Genomic DNA, 20,336 nt, shown 5'->3' with positions numbered 1-20,336 from the left:
GGTAATGAAAAAAAAAAAAAAAATGAAAAAGATAACTCAAGAAAACCTTGCCAATAATAAAAAATAACTTATTACATTAGTACACAGTGATTTGGGCAGCAGTATTAGGACTAATGACTGTGTGGATAAGAACTCCTCTGCCTTTTATTACTAGCATGGCTACTCAACATTGTCTGAGGCAAAATTGTAACAAGACTTCTATTTGGTCATGGCTGATGGAATGAGAATAGTCTACCACATTGCATTAAATACAGGATTTTGTCTGAAATTCTGTACCGATCCGAAGGCAGACAAGATACACATTAAGTTATACTGGCCAAAATCTTATGAAATTAGTAATACAAAGAATCCTAATTTCATTTGTCTAATTTTCTTTTCTAACCATATTTCTATGTGTGTGTGTATATATATATATATATATATATATATATATGGCATAATCATGTTGACACACTGGTTCTGGAAGTGATATTGAACCTGGTCAATACCAGATGGGTGAACATTTGGATATACCAAGCGCCATATGTAGGAGAATGTTGACTCCTAAGAACTTAGACACTAAAAATCTAATGTCATCATCTCCCTGACCAGGATATACAGGCAACTAATGATTGCTTGTGAACTTAATATTCCCATGAAACTTCCTCCTTCAGGGGAAGCTGGTTCAACTTGACTAGTATGAATGCTGTTGCTTTACATACATATCTTTATAAACCTCCATCTAAATATTATTGCATAAAATCGTAAAAAAATAGATTCTTTCCAAGATAGGATTTTCGACAATATCAAGTGGGGGGGGAAAAAAAAAAAAAAAAAAAAAAAAATTTTGTTTGTTTTTTGTTTTTTCATGGAAATAGCTCCAGACAAGGCATGAAGTCACTTGATATGAGCTAAAAAAATAAAAATAAATAATAAAATAAAAATACTAAAATCAAGATAACTAGCCTACAATATTATCATTATGTTATGCTCCAATAAGTAACGAGATCTTTCCCGGTGATGGCCTAAAATACAAGCGAGATTGCACAAACATTTCTCATTGGCTTATGCCGAGTGTCCATATTAAATATAATCTGCTTTTTTTCTGTCAGCTCATTTAGTGAAAATGTTTATACTGTGTAGCATGGTGTGTAACTTTCTGGGAAATGTCATAAAGCCAAATGCACAATATTTTTGTTACAATTTTGATTTTAAAAAAATCTGTGCACTTAATCTCAAAATTCCCTATGGGATGAAATGTGGATGCCTCTACGAAGCAAAAAATTAAATGTATTTCCATATTTTACCAAGCTCTAGTCACATATTGAGCATTGAAGTAAATACTGAAAATCTATACAAAATATATATCGCTTTATAATATGTGTATACATTTGGATATTTCCTTCCGTGGACTCGTCAGAAAAAAAAAGTTCCCAAAGAGAAATATGTGTAACACTGCAATATGTAAAATTTAGGAAGAACCAAAATAACTCGTGTCGTATCCAATGGATGGTCATTATTTATATATGGTCTGTTATATCTTAAAGCATCTGATTTTAAAAAGATTGTACACAAATAGAAAATATTCACAAATATATTATTTAAATGAGTTTTAAATTGTTTTTTATATACTTGTTTTATTATTTGATATTTTCATTTTTCAAATTATTGAAGTAAAAAATTTCAATAACTTGAAAAAAATAAAAAAATAAAAAATAAAAAATAAAAGAGAAAGAAAATCAAATAAAACTAGTATATAAGCAAAGCATAATTTTGGTGACTCCACACATTTGAATATACATTTTATCTCGTTGGAATCTCTTGACCTATTTTACTTAGATACATAAGTTTGTGATGGGACGATTCAAACATTTTTCCTCGATTCTGTTCTAAATTACAGTTTCTGATTCTTTTTAATTTCTAAATATGGAGGTTTTTTTTTTTTTTTTTTTTTTTTTTTGAGGGAGTCGAAGTACTGCAAAACCCATGAAATGATTTTATATATTTTATCAAACATACAAATAGACTTGTGCGAATGATCTATAGATTTCAAATTTACTTGTACTTTAAAATCAATAAATATTTATTTCATCAGTAAAACGAGTCATGTAAAATTAACTTAAACAAAAACAATAAAAAGAATAGTTTTTTTGGTATCAGAAAATAGGAACAAGTTTTTTCAATTCTGATATCCCCCGAAAGTTCTGATTTGTCCAATTTACAGTTAATCATCCCAATCCTTATATAAGAGAGAGAAAGAGAGAAAATAAAAATCTTTATAAAAAAATAAAAAAATTTTAAATGTGCGAAATCCTTGCAGGCAAAATGCAAGAGGATACTCAAGTTTTTGCTGAAAAGGCAAAATTTCATGAAAAGAATACAGGAAGAAAAAATATTTGTTAATTTTGTGGTGGTCCGCATTTTCTTGCACATACCAATTTGCTTCTGCTACTCTAAAATTATTTTAATAATTCATTGCATTATTTTTATTTTTACTATTTTCTTTTCAGTGAAATGTTGAGCAAATTCAATGTAATAAAATTGTGAGACGATATATCGTCTGTGTCCGTTCACATTCAAATGTAACTTTTTAAACCAACTTTTCTTTTAAATTATGTTTTAGAATTTAGAACAACTTTATCCAATTAAATGATACTCGTAATATATAAAAGTCACTTTTTGTGTATGTGTGGGGGAGTTCCTTCCTCATGGGTTCAGAAACAGCTGAGTCTATCTTTTGTAAATTTCAAACAAAGCTAATTATGTGTTTGGCACAGTTCTTTGATATGCTTTGTACAGAAATTCATCAGATAAATATCAAAAATTCCATTTTTTTTTTTTTTTTTTTTTTCTTTACAGGGGAATATTTTTTTTATTTTACAGGTGAGAAAAAATTTCAGCAAATCAGATTTATTCTAATCTGGAGATATAGCTTAGTGGCAGAGCAATCGACTACAGATCGAATGATCCTTGTTCAAGCCTGGGTGTACCTCACAATTTTATTTTTATTTTTTCTAAGGATTGATTTCAATTTACAATAAAAGAGGTACCATTTAAAAAAAAAAAAAAAAAAAATGCTGCACATCATTTCTTCGTTTGCATATTTTAAATGCAAACATTAATCGCAATTAACTTTTCCAGGGCATTCATCTTCAAGCCCAAATAATAGATGACATGATATTGTATACAATTTGATGAACGACGTTGTTATTCAAAAAAAATTTTTGTTGTGAATTAGTCAACCGGGCAAATTATTTCTTGTAATATATAATAATTAATAGAGAATTGATTCTATAATAATACATACACAATCTGTATAAATTAAAATATCATGTTTAAGCTTATTGTACGACCGGGTAATGCCGGGCTGTCAGCTAGTAGTTCAATAAAAATTTACAAAAAATCTTTTTCAAAAAGATGTCCCAATATTGCCAGAGAAAACTGAGGAAATTAAAAATCGCAACCAATAAATTGATCAGGACTGAAACAACTCTCCACAATATTGAAGATATTAAAAAAAAACAAAAAAAAACTTTAGAGTAATGATAATCTTGAATGTAGACACACACACACACACACACACACACACACACACACACACACACACAGGTGAAACGATAAAATTGTCATCCTCGAAAAGACGACATGATTCCATTTCTGTTTGATGAAAACTGGTTTTCTGTTTATTGTTGAAGACCATCTACTAGTTAGCCAGTTGTGTACAAATCCCAAGAGCGATAGGAGCCTTCTATTATGTCTGAAAGTGACAATGTTCAACGAGCAAGATCAGAGATGCGCCGCTGTACCACTCATGCTCTCTACCAATCCAAGTTTGACAACAGGACCATTGCCAGCACACTCAAAATGCAAATCGAGAGGGTTCAACGCTTGAGTGCATAGCTCAAAGAAGTTTTCCCCTATGGTAATGGTCTTTGGTGTGGTTTCAAGTAGAGAGGTACCAATTATCAAATTGGCTGATTACTGATTAATCAGCCGATTATTAGTTTTTTTTAATGGCGATTTCTCAACAAATTTTATTGCTAGAAATGATAATTATATTAATTATACTAGAAAGCAACACAAGTTAACTCACTCGTTTGCTTGCCAGCGAAAATTTATCAAAGAGACCTGCATCGTCTACACCATATTATCAAATAACAGGTATGACGCGCTGTTAATACATAGATTTTTTTTCAACTGCATTGAATATGAAGCAAATAGATTTAAGCATATGGAAAATGTCCCTCCTTTCTCGTCCTATTGAATTATTTTTTTACTTTAAATCACTGTCAAAGAAAATGACTTCATTTGTCAATTTTCATGTTGAGGAATTGTACAGTAAATTGCAATGATGTGCAAACCGAAAATAAGGCATTCTGCAGTCATTTAGAAAAGGTAAACAAATTCAACTGTTCTTGATGAAATTAGTAGCATTTCATCAACTACAGACATTTGGACAGCTACAACAGATAATACTCCATTTCTGAGTTTGATAGGTCATTGGTTTTTAAATGACTGAGCAATACAGAGCTGTGCTTAGAGTTGTTCCATTCTCTGGTGCACACACAGGTGCAATAATAAGTGAAGAATTGCACAATGTTCTGGAGGAGTACAAAATCTTCAAAAAAATATTTTTAGTCTGGCAGGATTCAGAAACACACATAGTTGCTAATGCAAAAGAATGTGATTTGGAATAACTATCATACATTGTAATTCAGGCTGTGATAACAACTATTACATCATTTAACAGAAATACAGTTTCTTACTTTAATCGATTTCTATTAGCAATTAGTAAATTAACTGAAATACAAGATCAGCTTAATTTGGAAAAACAAACTCATTCAAGATGTGATCACATGGTGGAATTCAACATTATATGCTAAAAATGAATTAACGAAAAGCTCTTGTAATGTGTGCTGTTCATAAGATTCCTACCTTAACTTACCAATGGTGACTAGCTTGAAAAATATCCAGTTCCTGAGTCTATTTGAAGAAATCACCAAAGAAGCAAGTCACAGAACATCAATCATATCAATGATAATACCTACAAATTTAGCTCTGAGGTTATTTCTGTCAAAAGCTGTTCAATCTAATTCTAGTATTTCTGACTTTACTGGAATCTTTACCATTACCGAACAATTCAGGTTATTAATCGAAACAAAATTTTCATATATATATATATATATATATATATATATATATATATATAAAAAAGATGCAATGGTCGTGCGCGTTTTTCTATGTCCCGTAAAGGTTTTTTTTTCGCTGGGCCTCTCAATGGAATGCTATGACTTTGTACCCTTCTCTCACTGTCCCTCCTCCCTCGACCTGAACCAATTTGTTTGGTCATATGTCGAGAATATCACCAACATGACCTCCCACAACACAAAAGCCAGTCTGATTTCCGCCATTCGCCAAACTCCCGCCTGCACTTGCATAAAAGGTCTGCCTCCAGTTCCGAACTAGTATCAAGGTGATGGTTGAGGCTGAAGGCATCTAGATTGAATAGATATCAGCTATATAACATAATCTATAACATAATCAATTTACCTGAATTGGATTTTTTAAATAAAAGTTTTAAAATAAAGCTGTAGTGTTGTTTTCTTTTAGGTGATAAATTTACTCTCACATAACACTGAAATTAACAGAAATAGTTATCATACACCAAGTATGGTTTATAATGAGGAAAATCTTTGTTTGGATGAATGAATAACACGTACAGAAGTATGTCGACAAGTTGAAATGCAAAATGTTCACTTCAACTTGCCGACATATTTCTATTAGTTTTACGCATGCAGAAATTTATTCATAGCTTGAAATGGTTTAATTTCAAATCTTCATTATTGATCTGCCGATAGTTTTTATGGTAGGGAACGTTTGTTTCTACTTTAGCTGACCACACCCAAATCATTTTTTTTTTTTTAAATCAGTACTATATATTAGGTACAATATAATATTCAATAGAGAATTGGTTCTGTAATAACAAAATCTGCATGAATTAAAATATACTTAAGTGTTTTTAAACCAGGCAAGGCCGGGTGCCCCTCGCTAGTGTACACACACATACATATATATATATATATTCTTCAAAAAGCTGTTTCTCTAGTTTAACTTTCTGCATTTATCGTTGAGTATGATTGTTATTTGAATTTTTCTTCTGTGACAGACGTCACCTCAAAATATTTTGAGGTCGGTCCAACCTAGCATTTATCAAGTGATTCAAGGAGATTTCCATATTACAAACGCGTCCTTGGACATGTATTACAGCTGGGATATGTTGATATTTAAAGAAATAGCATCGAGTATATCATTAGTAGTCTCAAAGCACTTTACAGGGGATTAGTTTAGAGTCCAAAACAACAAACTAGAAATTTGTTTGTGTGGATTATAAATACCGAGTTTATTTAATTCACATCCAGATATGCACATGTAATCATGATCATATTCAGTTTAACGTCCGTTTCATATACTAGATGGCTTTTAATAAATGCCCATGCATACAAATATCTGCATGTGTGATAGTGTTGGAATGATAAATCAAAATCTGTACAATCAGAATTAGAAAAATTTGTGTGCATTTTCTGATGCCCAAAACGATTCCTTTTATTGCTTTCATTTCTTTGTTTTTGTTTCAAACTATATTCCTTAGCTAAATATTAATGATGAAATGATAAATATCCGCTCAGTTTAAACTACCAATAAAATTTAAATTTATAGGTCACACCCATAAGTGCATTTTCACATTTGGCAGTATCAAGCCAGTGAAGCTTTCAATTGTAAAAGCTTGCAGACTAAGACAAAGAACAGTTTCCAGTTGGTAGCCAAGCCAAAGAAGTCCTGAGACAAAGAGCAAAGATTTTTCCCGTGTAGAGATGAAAAAATTAGGTTGGTTGGTTGGTTTTGTTTCACGGCGTATCAACCCATTTTCGGTCATTTAACACGGACTCAAATTTTATAAAAATTGAATATAAAGTAAAGAAAACATTCAAGTTTATATATTTGACAAATCAATATATTTGACAAATCAATATATTTAACAGATTTATATATTTAAAAAATATCTACCTAGAGGAATATACACATGTACTAAGTTACCATTTATATATACATCTACACAATCGTCTAACATACATACACATCTATGTAATCATCTATACGTGAATATGTGTATGTGTAAAAATACTCCACGTATAAGCATACATACGTTGGAGCTGACTGACCTTTCTTTTTTGTTTATTTTTTACTGTGGGTGCACGTAAGTGCTATAAAATTAGAGCCAAGAATGGCAGCATATGCAGACTGACTGATTGCAAGCAAGAATCGAGCTAGAACTGTGAAAAGGAAGAGCAAAGACAAAAAGGTTAATAATAAATAAAATTCCAAAGAAAATAAATAAAAGAATTCATTATTTTGTATGCAATACAGAAATTGGCCATGTGCGCGGACGATGAATAGGATGGGTGCGAGGGAGATGAGAAAGTTTAGAGAAATTCCTGGAGTCAGCAGGTTAGAATAGAAGGATTTACGTACAGACAATTTGCAACTCGAGTATTTACGTTTCCGCCGAGCATATTTGAGCAAGACAAGAAAGTTGGCATCTTAAAGAACATGGTAGTGACGTTCATAACGAAAGAGGAGAGAAGAGCACTGGCTAAAAGGAGGATAAAAACAGATCCAACCTAACTTTGTTCAAAAGAGAAATTCAGAAAAACACCAACCTTTCAAACTAGTGATAATCAGATATCTATATTAATACAGTAGTACCTATAAAAGTACATAGGTACGTGTGTCACGGTTTCCAAATTATAAATTATTCGATCGGGAGATCCTATTTAATAAGTAGGAGGATAGAAAGTGATAACATACTACAAACATTAAATTAATACATAGATACGTTAATTTAATGTTTGTATTTATCACCTTTATCCTCCTTTTTAATAAGATCTTCTGATCAAAGATGCAATGTATAAAAATAAAAAAAATCTTTTTTAAATGATGTCGCTTTTGGGCTATACGTGAAACTAAAATATACCTTCTTGGTCTTCTGACTAGGATCCAAGGGTAGTATCTGTCCTGTCTAAAGATGGTATAATGCCATCCATACAATGGAAATAGGTCACGGGCTTCTATAAAGATGTTGGAGATAAACCGTAATAACTAACAAAAGGGCTCTCCATTAATACTAAACGTCTACAGACTGCCCAGCAGCAATATATTACATATGAACGATGCTGTTGTGGAATTTCCACAGATCCCACTAGTATTTATTGATATTTGCACAATAATTTTCATGTTATAATCAAGATTTTAATAAACTTTATCTGATTTTTTTTTTTTTTTAAAATTACGTTTAAATTAAAATTTACTGTTTCAGCATATTTCTTTAGGTGCTTGACTTGGTTGATTTGTTTTACAGCATATCAACTCTTTTTGGGTTATTTAATGTTGAAACCAGTATGTTTGGAAAAAAAGTTTTATGTTTCAAGGTTTTTATATCTTCATATTCATGGTGTTTGGTTTGGTTGTTTTGTAGAAGAAAATTGTTTTTATTTTCGACTTGACATAACATGACTCAGATTTGCAAAGGGAAAGAAAAGAACAATGTGAATGTTTGGAGTATTTCTAGTCAGAAAGCCAGTATCTTCAGACAGCCTGACCTGGTAGCACCAGTTCTTCAGGTTAACCCTTTGATCCCTAAGTTTACCTCCAGGCTATTTACATGACCTGCCAGTTTGCAGAAAGTCATTTTGTTAATAGCCTTTTAATTTTTATTTCATGTATCTTTTCTATAAACTTATATTATTTTCTTCTTTTTTAAAATGTTCTAAGTATACTAGTCTTGAACTTATTTTAAACCATTATTGAACCCCTAACATCGTCCTGGATATGGTTTTCTGGTGTTTATGTAATTTCACTTATATATACTTTTGAGTTGTGAGCAATTTTAGTTTTAGAAAAGAAATGTTGTTCAAAAGAAATGTTGTTCAAAAGAAAATGGCAGTATCAAATACAATAGAAAATAGTAATCAAGTGATGAGACTCTACAACAGACCATCATCTCGCGAGATTACCAATCAATAGCAAGGGGGGGGGGATAAAAATCAAGATTAGAGAGAATAAAAACAAGCAGAGGGGGTTCCACTCCACTATTAAAAAATTCACTCACCATAACTAATGTTTGTTCAAAATTTCCAATGAACAGATGAATGATTTCAGGGCAATTTTACTCCTATAATGCCCCCCCACGGGGGGGGGGGGGGCTAAAGTTATCCTGGAAAACCGTTCCGGAAAAATTTACTTTCACCATGACGAATGTTTGTGCAAAATTAAAAAAAGTTCAAGGAGTAGTTATTGAGAAAAGTATATACAGACGAATGGGAGTGAACTACTAGGTCCAATCCCTCCTTTGTCGGGGGAAGGGGGGGGGGCCCCAAAAAGTATTTTTCTCACATCCAAGTTCTAACCCAACACCAAAATGACTGGTCTTATCTTTTCATCAGTTTAACCATCCTTATTACTTACACGCAATATCTCTTCTCTCCTCATGGAAGGAAAACTATTTGAATCTTATTAGTACACACTCATCGAGGCCAAAAGTCATATGTGGTTAAGGATTAATGAAGAATAACTATCCACTCAAAGATGAGAAACACTATAAAAGTACTAATAACATGAGAAATGTTTTCTGACAAAGGGGAAAGAAATTCTGGTCGGAATTTATTCATATAACATTTATCGTTGACCAATTTTAAACCTTGAAATAATATTTTTATTTTAGCTTCTTACATCAAGTTGTTACAGGCCTTGTCGATTAAAAACAAAATAAAAATGTTGCTTGAAAAATGTTAAGACTCAAAATGCCCATAATGGCATAATTTACTAGAACGGCAATCTAGTGTTGCAAAAAGTTCTCGGAAAATTTTCTTTTTCAAAAAAAAAAAAAAAAAAAAAAAAAAATTAATAAAAAAAAATGAATAAAGAAAAGATATAGACTTTTATACTTTTCGCATTAATTTTTCACACACACCGTTTCCAAAAGTAAAACCTATTTTTTCAATTCAAAAAGTTGAGTTATGAAGCCGGGAGTGGTACCATTAAAAAGGGCGTCATTGTTCTCCAGAATTTATACATAGTCATCACCATTCTCAATGTATTTTCTCTGCTTGTGACAGGTTACTTTCCTAGTTTCACACCCTCAATATCTGTGACAGATAAAATGTTCAGGTCATGAACGCAGAAGTTAGGTTATCAAAATAATAAAATTTGCAATCCCCTCTTATCCATTAAAAAAAAAAAAAAAAAAAAAAAAAAAAAAAAAAAAAAAAAAAAAAAAAAAATAGAAGGCATTACTTTTAGCATACCCCTCTCATATATATATATATATATATATATATATATACACACACACACACAGTATTTCAAAAGACTGATGTATCATTATATTGTACTATTGATTTCAATAACAGTGAACCATTTTGATATTAACGTAGGTGTGGTAAATCAAAAAGCTTGGGTTTTGATAACACATTCACCTATAAACCCAACCTTTTTTTGCTACGATTGCGATTTATCTTTCTATTTTGAAAATAAACTTCTTTGAATGTATATAAAAGGCAAAATGTATGTTTGCTTGTCTGTCAAAAACTTTCGACAGACACAACGAACAATAACAAAGTTCGTATCGTTAGAAAGATCAGACTCTGAAAAAAAAAAAAAAAAAAAATCGAAAAATTGGCCAAAACGATTCATTCTGTCTTGGTGATTCTTTACAATGGGGGGGGGGGGGGTCATAAATTTCCCGAAAAATCTAATGTTATTTCTATGTAATTTGAAACATATTTAATGTATTTTTTATACATATTTGAAAAAAATGCTGAGTAATGTACCGGAAATATCCAGTTTATGAAAAGAAATTTTCACAGACATTGCACAGTACCTCTGTATTCAACTGTACACCAATTTGATTATATTAAAAATTATTTTTTTTTTATTTAAATGAAAAATTCTATGATATTAACGTATTGTAGCAAAAAATCTTTGGCTAAAAAAAGTAACTTATCCCGTTTGCAACCCAATCTCCAGCAAATTTGTGTCTGCATTTTCCAGTAGGAAAATGTTGAAGTGATTATCCAATCAGCTGTTAGGAAAAAAGTTTAAATGAAAGCGTGAAATTCATTAAAACAAAGAGGGGGGGGGGGCCGACGGTTTTATTATGTTAATTTGAAAATGTAACGTGGCCATTACTTTTTAACCAAGTCATTACACTTCAAACTTCTCAGACCCACACGCCGTCGGGCACCGTTGCACCAGAACAAACAAATAAAAAGGGAAAGAAATAAAAATCTGAATCCACATTATTTTAAGTGCAAATGAAATGCTTTTATTCTTGGTTCTTCCAAAACAATGCATTTTATTATTTTTCAAAAATCTTTTTGCACACATGCTTTTTAAGAGTCTCTATCCTCGTCACCTCATGCTGGCTAGCTTTCTTACCTCATATTTACAGGTCCATTTTTCCCCAGTGCACACTTTGCTTCTCCCGTCTACCACATGATGCATTTTTCTCTCCTTTTCTTGTGATGCAAGCTTATGCATACTTGCTAATTTGCATACATGCTTTAACAGCTATTGCTAAAATTTCGCTAGCCAACTATCCTTGTTTATTATTCTTGTTAATAGCAATGTGTGTATGCGTTTATAAGTATGTATGAAAAATTAATGCGAAAAGTATAAAAGTCTATTTTTTTTCTCTCTCCATTTTTTATCGAGTGACATGTCAGAATACAAAATGTCTTGGAAAAAAAAAAAAAAAAAAAATTCGTAAACAAAACTTTCGACTGTACTTTTGGTCTTGCTCAGCCTAATGAAGGGGATGTGCGTGTCCAGGGTAGGAGAAGGTCATAAATATATACACACACATAAAATATAAATCAAACAGTAAAGACAAAAAGAAACGCATTTCATATATACAAACATTTTGAATTCCATATTTTAAATAAGTTTGACTATATTGAACTAAAAAAAAAAAAAAAAACTTTGAAAAAGTGCTCACTAAATATATAGAGCTATTATAAATGAAATTTATATAAGCATAAAAACGTTACAGTAACTAAATGTTTTGACAATATCAATCAGCTCATCAGGGTTCAACAATAACAAAATAATTAAATGAAAGGTTAAAAAAATTTTTAAAATAAAAAAGTAAAGTTAAAAATTTATAGACAAAGATAAATGAATAAAATATAAAGATTATTAGTAAAAATGATCTCCGGCAAATTGACAACAATTAAAACCAGTTTCCTGTCTATCTCTTATTTGCCAATTAACAAAAAATTTTTTTCCTCCAACTACTTCCTCCTCTTCCTTTCAGCAAGGAAGGCAGCCAGACATAATAGGTATAGTCATTAGGCCAAGAAAAGAGCAGAAATCTTGTTTAAATCCTTTATGACCTGGTTGAACTAATTCATTCAGTTGTAAATAAATGAATATAACGGCATAAATAAACTGGGAATTGATTCAAACACGCCTTGTACGTATTAGTTCAGTATCTGGGTAGATACCAAATACTTCCAGATTGTAACTGTCCATTGCTTATGTTCAACATGTTGCCATCTGTCTCAGAGAGTGGAGGATTTCGTTTGTTATCATAAACACACTATTGATAATAATCAAGGTAAGTTTATGAAATGCAAAACTTCTCAGTGGTAGTTTAACTATTGAATTTCATATTTGTTCCAGTTTGAAGACAATCATAGCATCATTACCCTTTTAACAAACTAAAATTAATTTTTTTTAATCATCAACATCATAATTCAGGTCATAAAGGGTTAATTGTCAGTATATAGAAGGTCATTTTTGTTAACTTTAATTTTATATCATTTATCTTTTTCTATAAATATTTAAAATTACATTTCATATTTTTTTTTTATTGATTTAAAATTTTCTTTAAGCATATTTGCCTTTTATTTATTTTATCAAGCCATTATTGAACCCCTAATATCTCATTTAGGCTTCTCTAATATTTGTTTATATAATTTCACTTATATACACTTTTGAGTTGTGAACTATTTTAGTTTCAGAAGAAAAATGTTCAAACAAAATAGTAATATCAATCCAGAGAAGTTTTGAATTGTAAAAGCTCGCAGACGAAGACAGAGTTTCCAGTAGGTATTCAATCCGAAAGAAGTCTCGAGACAAAGAGCAAAGTTCCTTCCTGTGTGGAGAGAAAAAGTGAGGTGCATGAATTCTTAAGAGATTGAGTATATTTATGGAAGGATTCCATTTTCTGATTGGTCAACTACTATCACCCCTGTCTATAAATAGAACCTTCCAATCATCTACTCTATACCAAAAACATTGCAACAGACTGGCATAAATAATACTGTCCATATATACCGATATTAACCGCAATTAAAGAGAATTAAATAAGTTACCAAAAGCTTAAAATAGTTTAAACATTACATTCTTTAATTTTCAAGGGAGGTAATTTAAATGTGAACTATTAGTTTTACTTCTGAACAAAGAAATGCCTTAAGGCTTGAGGTTGAGGATAAATGGTTGAAAAGAGCAAGTAAAACAATCAGTAGAGGGGAAACAATGAAATTTTTTATTTATTTTTTTTTTAAATAGAAAAAGTAGATCTGGTCTTCGAACTATGAGGGGCGTGCAATAAGTAGTGCCCCTTACCCAATTCCAGTTGTCTGATCTAGCTGAAATTTTGCAGGTGCAATGATTTATATCTCTACGAGTTATGTGGCAAATTACAGCTCTGAACTAATTGTGATTTCTGTTTCACAGGTGTTTGAACTGAGTCAGGTGTGAAATGGAGCCTGTTGAATGTCAAGCAGTGATCCCGTTTTTGTATTGAAAGGACGCACACCACAGGAGACTTGATAAAATGAAAGAAACTTATAATGATAATGCCCCATCATATGACCTTGTAAAACGCTGAAATTGTGAATTCAAACATGGTCGGAAGTCTGTGGAAACAGCTCCCAGACCGCCCCCCCCCCTCTGCCATTGATGAGGCATCTGTCCATCAAGTTGAGGCTGCCATTTTGGAAGATCGACGCATTACTATTCGCCAAATAGCCCAAAATGTCAAGATTACTACAGGGTCTGTGGAAACTATCATTCATAACCATTTGCATAATGTGTCTGCCAGATGGATTCCCAGGTTGCTCACACCATTCCAGAAGCGAGAACGTGTCGAGTGCTCGAGGATGAATTTGGAGATTTGCTCCAGTCCACAACTCTCATGTCGCCAGATCAGAAGCAAGGGTGTGTGGTTATGAAATCCTTCCCCATCCTGCCTATTCTCCTGACCTTGCACCCTCTGACTTTCACCTCTTCCCAGCCATGAAGCTGTTTTTGAAAGGAAAGCGGTTCCCAGATGATGCAGCCTTGATTTCTGAAGTCACGTCGTGGTTGGAGGACCAACCTGGGGTGTTCTACAAAAACGGTCTCCAGAGCTGCATCAAACGATGGGAGAAATTCATAACTCTGGGTGGTTCCTATGTAGAGAAAGACTAATAACTGTGCCAAGTTTCGTTGCTCTACTGCTATGGGAAGTGGGTCAGGGGCATTACTTATTGCACGCCCCTTGTAAGATCAGTGTGTTACACTCAAGTTAATTTGTTCTCAGTCAATGTAGAGAAAACCCTTCTATACTAAGGCAATTTTTGTTTTTGCCTACTTCCAGAGTGCCCCTTCTTGGGGAGCTGGTTTTCCCCCCACATTAAAAACGAACTTGTGCACCATATTGCTATCATAGGGAAGCAATTAAATAGCAATAAAAAATATAATTTCTATTTTAGATTACTATTTTCACTTACGGTTCAATGGAATAAAAGGGGTTTAATCAATTCTTGAAGGCTTAATCCTTACTTCAGGCAATAATAACCAAAAATAAAACTAAAATTTCTAACTGGTCATGACTGATGGAATGAGAATAATCTACTCCCTGTGGATTAAAGAAATTAAAATGTGGAATTCTGAATAGGTTTCAAGTTCAACAATAAAATTGACTATGTTCAAAAAGATGCACCTGAAAAAATTGGGAGGTTACATCAGCTGAAACGTAAATATTGTAACAGTTGTTATTCTTCTTTAACACTTGGGGTTCAACACGCATCTGAAACAGTCGCAACGGAAAACAAAAAGTAAAGAAATTCCAATTCAGCTTTTTCAGTTGAAGTAAGACGCATTTATTCATGGTTCTTCCAAAATAATGCATTGCCTCTGTTTTAAAAGTTTCTTCGTTTACCATATAGTCAAGTTTCTCGCCACCACGGGGTGAAAATGTCCCCCCCCCCACGCAATTTCTTTTCTGGTCCTCACCCAATAGTGCATTTTTTCATCCCCGTGACGTCACATCGCACATCAGCATGGTCATTTGCACATGTGTCCCTTGCAGCTGCAGCTAACAGCTGTTTCAATATAACAACCAAGAATACTCCAAATAATCATTCACAAAAAAGAAATGATAAAAAAAAATAAAAATAATTTCTATAACAATCAGAAACACTAAAAAAGACCAACTTTTTTTCAATAATAAAATAGTTCAGCATTGAATAAATCGAGTTTTTTATCAGTTGGATTTTTCAGACTACTGTCTCATCTCAAAATTATAACTATTGTAATAGGTTTTTTTAGTACACAGTATATTCAAAGTTTCTGAATATTTGAGATGAGGATTGATAATTTGTATTATTTGGACTACTGTTCTCATCTCGAGTGTTATTCTTACATTTCAGCCGATGTAACCTCCAACTTTCTGGTGTCTGTTGAATGCTGGAATCTTTGTCAAATTTGGGAATCAAAGAACCCACAGCATAATGGATAAAGTACTAAGTGAAATTCACTTCTATATGACAATCTTTTGGAGGTTGAAGATTCAATGCCCAATGTATGTGATACTAAGAATACAACTGTGAATTACTTAAGAATTCTAATCGGTCATGGCTGACAGGATGAGGACATACTACCCCAGTGGATGAAATATAGGTTTCGTGCAGAATTCTATGCAGATTCTCAAGTTCAACAAGATACACCTGAAGAAGGTCGGAGGTTACATCAACCGAAACATTATGAAAATAACACTCAAGATGAGAACAGTAGTCTGAAGAATCCAAATGATCATCTCAAAATTTCAAAAACTTTGAATACATTATTATGAATCTTGAATCTGGATAAAGCTGTAACTTAAACTGGTACTTTCATTAGTCTATGAAATGATGCCAGACTGGAATGTCTGCAAATTACTCGAGAGGAAAAAAAAAATAAGATTGAAATATGAGGAGATGATGTCAGCAACAGCCTTAAATAGTTTTGTTGTGTTTCTTTGGATTTTTCAGGATGTTTTCTTTAACACCTGAAACATTTTCAACCAGACTTTATGTTGCATGCATCAGACAATTACTTTTATTTATTTACCATATAATTTTATAGATACGTACCTAGAGGCACCTTTCTCAAATCAGCAAAGATGATATTCTAAATTAGTATATTTGTTTTTAAATAAGTTTTTTTTTTTTTAACTCATCCCAAAATGATTAGATACATTTGTAGGTAAAAAAAAAATTAATTAAAAAAAATAATTAAATAAAAATATTGAAAAATTCTTTTTTAATGCATGTAGAATGCCATTTTATTTTAATTAGGCCAAAATTCATTTATATCTGTATTTATGCATTTTTTTTTTTTTTTTTACATTTTAAAATACTCTTATAAATTTGATATCTTTGCATGGTGATATTAGTTGGCCTGCAAGATCGACTGATCTAAACCCCTGCAATTTTTTCTTGTCAAGTCAAAAGTATTCAGCCACCACCTTCGATCTCTTGAAGAATTGAAATAAGCTATTTGTTCTGAAATTGTTACCATTTCACAAAAACTGATCACTCGAGTGATTGAAAACTTATGAACATCTACAATCGTGTGTTAGTAATAATGGGTAACATTTGACCGATTTAATACTTAAGGCTGAAATAAAATGGTATTCTACATACATTTAAAAATAAAAAATATTTTCTCTAGTTGTTAGTGAATTTTTTTTTTAAACCAATAAATGTGTTAGATCATTGTGTGCATGCATATATATATATATATATATATATATAGTAAGTTATAAAATATATATGGCGATTAAGCTCCACTGAATATTCCGCGTTCCATCCACTCTAGGACTCTTCAGGCTTATGCGCGAATTTTGTGGTTGTCTGTCGTTTTTATATACGCACCAGCTATTGAGATTTTAGTTAGCCAATCAGCTTTCTAGTATCCACAGCGCCCTTCCTATCAGCCAATGAACATGCACTTATTGGACAAAGGCCTATTTGATCTCTGGTTGACCTGTTCCTTTGTGTGTGCTCTATTTAGCCTGGATATCTAGTTTCTGGACGGGGTTTTAAATCTAGCTTAGGGTTTTTTATGTTAGTTTATATATAAATATATATATGCACACACACACACACATATATATATATATATATACACACATATACATACGTGTGGTCGTTTATGTATATTCATGTTTATTTTATTTATTTGTTTATTTTCTATTGTTTTTGTTAGTTTAAAAAAATAAAATAAAATAAAAAAAATAAATAAACCCTAACCTAGATTTAAAACAGGTCAAGAAAGTAAATACTTAAAATTTATGCATAAATTTATACTTTGGGATATCAATTTTATGTGAGTAAATGAAGTAGTCATATATATATATATATATATATATATATATATATATATATATATATATATTCTACCACTTTCTCAGATACACCTGATTTTGGACAAAAACCATGGGAACACACTCACGTGAAACCATGTTTTTTTTTTTCTTTTTAACCCATTCCGTCTGTTTCATTATTCTACATCTCACTTTCACGCTAGTATGATCCTTTTCATACTTAGTTTCTTTAAATACGATGCAGGCAAAATTTCATTATGCATTTTGTTAACTCCTTCCCTCTGAAGAAAAGGAAAGTATTTCTTTGAAACTCCACGGATTAAGGACTTTCATCTCTATTTGTGTTCCCTTTCTGAATAAGAAAATTGTTTTGCTGAAGTGTTTCTCAAAATATTTTATTAAACTTACGTGTGTATATATACATACATATGCATGCACACACATGCATTAGTCATTAATATCTAGTTAGGTTAAATTTGTAAATAAAAAATAATATGCAAGTCACGAAAAGCTAAAGATAAATATCAAAATGTAAGGAAGATAACTCCTATTCTTTCCAGATGTTTCAGAGATTTAAAAACAAGAACGTTAAATTCACAGCTCTCCAGTGGAAAATACCAATAACAAAATACAGACACAATTTGATTATTCTTTCACTAATATATGAATAATACACACACACACACACACACACACACACACAGTAAATAAATAAATAAGTACTAGCAGAGTGACCCCGATGTTGTGCAGAATTGAATAAGGATCAACAAATATTACATCTTCCCATACTTTTATTGTCATCGAAATCGGTGAAATCGCTTATTTTTTTGATCAAATCGATTTTTTTACTTCCTCTAGTTAAGGACCCCCCCCATTCCTACAATGTACAGGGAGGAAGGTTCACATGCCTCTCCGCAATGACTTAGTTCACAATACATTGTACTGTAGAGAATCGATTGTTGATTTAATAAAATTCTGTAAATAATGGATTAAATTAAAATTTAAAATACAAGGTCAAGTATCATAGTTCAATTGTGCTCGAAAAAAATAAAAAATAAATAAATAAAAATAAATAAATAAATAAAAATAATTCATTTCGAACGTGACCCTGTCTTTAAAAAGAATCTACAGTTCCTTTTATAGGTTGGACCTTTTTGCTTGTGTGGTTATAAAACTTCTCAATTGCACTTGTGATGTTAGGTTGTATAAAAGTGTTAACTTTGGTCTAAAATCGCACTTCCTTTAACTGGATTTTTTGGATTATCCCTTTTCGATACTTATGTGCATTCTGATACAAAAACTACATAAGAACACGCCCAGATACATCAAGTACCTGCGTGTGAAATTTCAAGAAAAATCGGCCCAGCCGTTTCCAAGTTCACAGGCAACTAATAAACACAAAGTTCCTTTTATATAATGGAGATAGATTTTAAACCCTTACTTTTAAGTACACTTAAATATGTTAATAAGCATATAAAATTATATAGGAATAAAGATGCAATTATATATCTCCAAGATTAGAATAGTTGTTCAAACAATACTAGATAAAATATATATTCTAAGTTAAAATCAATTTCTTCTGACAAAAAAGGTAAAATATTTATACTCCTCCTGCTCTGTACACTTACATCAGAGTATACACCAAACAATCAAACCAGTTTTTTTTTTTTTCTTAATCTAAATTCCAACATAAAAACGGCTCATAAAAGGGTTTTTTTTGGGTTTTTTTTTTTTTTTTTTTACTTTAAGGACTTTAGTGTGTATGTGTCTAAAATGGATAAAAGGTCATTAGGTATAAATCCATTAATTCTTTTGTGATTAACCTTTTTGGAAAATTGATCTCCTTGTATCCGTTTTATGTCCGATTTCAAACAAACAAGAATGGAGACTTTTTTTTGAAAATACAGATTTGGACAAAGTGTAATTATTTATGATAAGAAAAGACTCATTAAAAGGGGGGACGGGGGGGGTATTTCATTTGATCAAAAACTTTTTTGGTAAAACAATCCTCCTTTACAGAAAAGGAGGCCATGTAGATAAGGATGAATAATCTGGAGGAGGGGAAGGGGGGGGTAATTTTTTTTTTATTGGAATTTGTTCCAGACAAGGCACGAAGCCACTTTATGTAAGACATAAAAAAAAAAAAAAATATTACTTCAAAGTCAAAACTAGTCAGCAAGAAGTGTTACATGGATAGATTCCAACCCAAGAAACAGCAATTCTTCTCCCTTTATCAGAATCATGAAATGTGAGGATCAAAGGAGAAAATAAGGGAAGCAAGAGTTATAAGGTCCGCTTTCTACTCTATTATGAGTAAATATAAAAAGTAGGGAAAGATTTTCAGGTTACACCAAAGTCAAGTGTGGTTTAGAAAAACCAGTGCAGGACTTCCAAAAAAAATGGCAGAGCAGTCTGACCAGTAGGAGCGCTTCTGACAGTAATAAGTTAACCCCTTCTTAAAGAGAAGGTAAATTCTGGGAAAGTAGACCAATAGGTTGAACAGAACTATGCCTCATCGCCATAGCAGCAAAGCCGTTGTTGGGCTGATGAAGATGCAGTTTATATAATTTTTTTTTTCTTAAATTATTTTAGTTCCATTAGATCTTAAAGAATAATACGAATACTATGAATTGTTGTGAAGTAGATATTTGTGAAAATTAATCTG

At 31.7% G+C, this 20,336-nt stretch overlaps 1 protein-coding gene across 2 annotated transcripts in view; it reads right to left on the bottom strand.

The window, feature by feature from the left end:
• LOC145278076 (DNA-directed RNA polymerases I, II, and III subunit RPABC3-like) overlaps positions 1-20,336 on the bottom strand; it is a 358,089-nt gene that overhangs the window by 153,490 nt on the left and 184,263 nt on the right. The window lies entirely within an intron of this gene.

The sequence above is a fragment of the Euprymna scolopes genome, chromosome 6 (genome assembly GCF_053919585.1).
Source record: "Euprymna scolopes isolate OS-2025 chromosome 6, ASM5391958v1, whole genome shotgun sequence".
Taxonomy (NCBI): Eukaryota; Metazoa; Mollusca; class Cephalopoda; order Sepiida; family Sepiolidae; genus Euprymna; species Euprymna scolopes.
The sequence above is the reverse complement of the archived record's forward strand: the minus strand, read 5'-3'. Positions and strand labels throughout refer to the sequence as shown.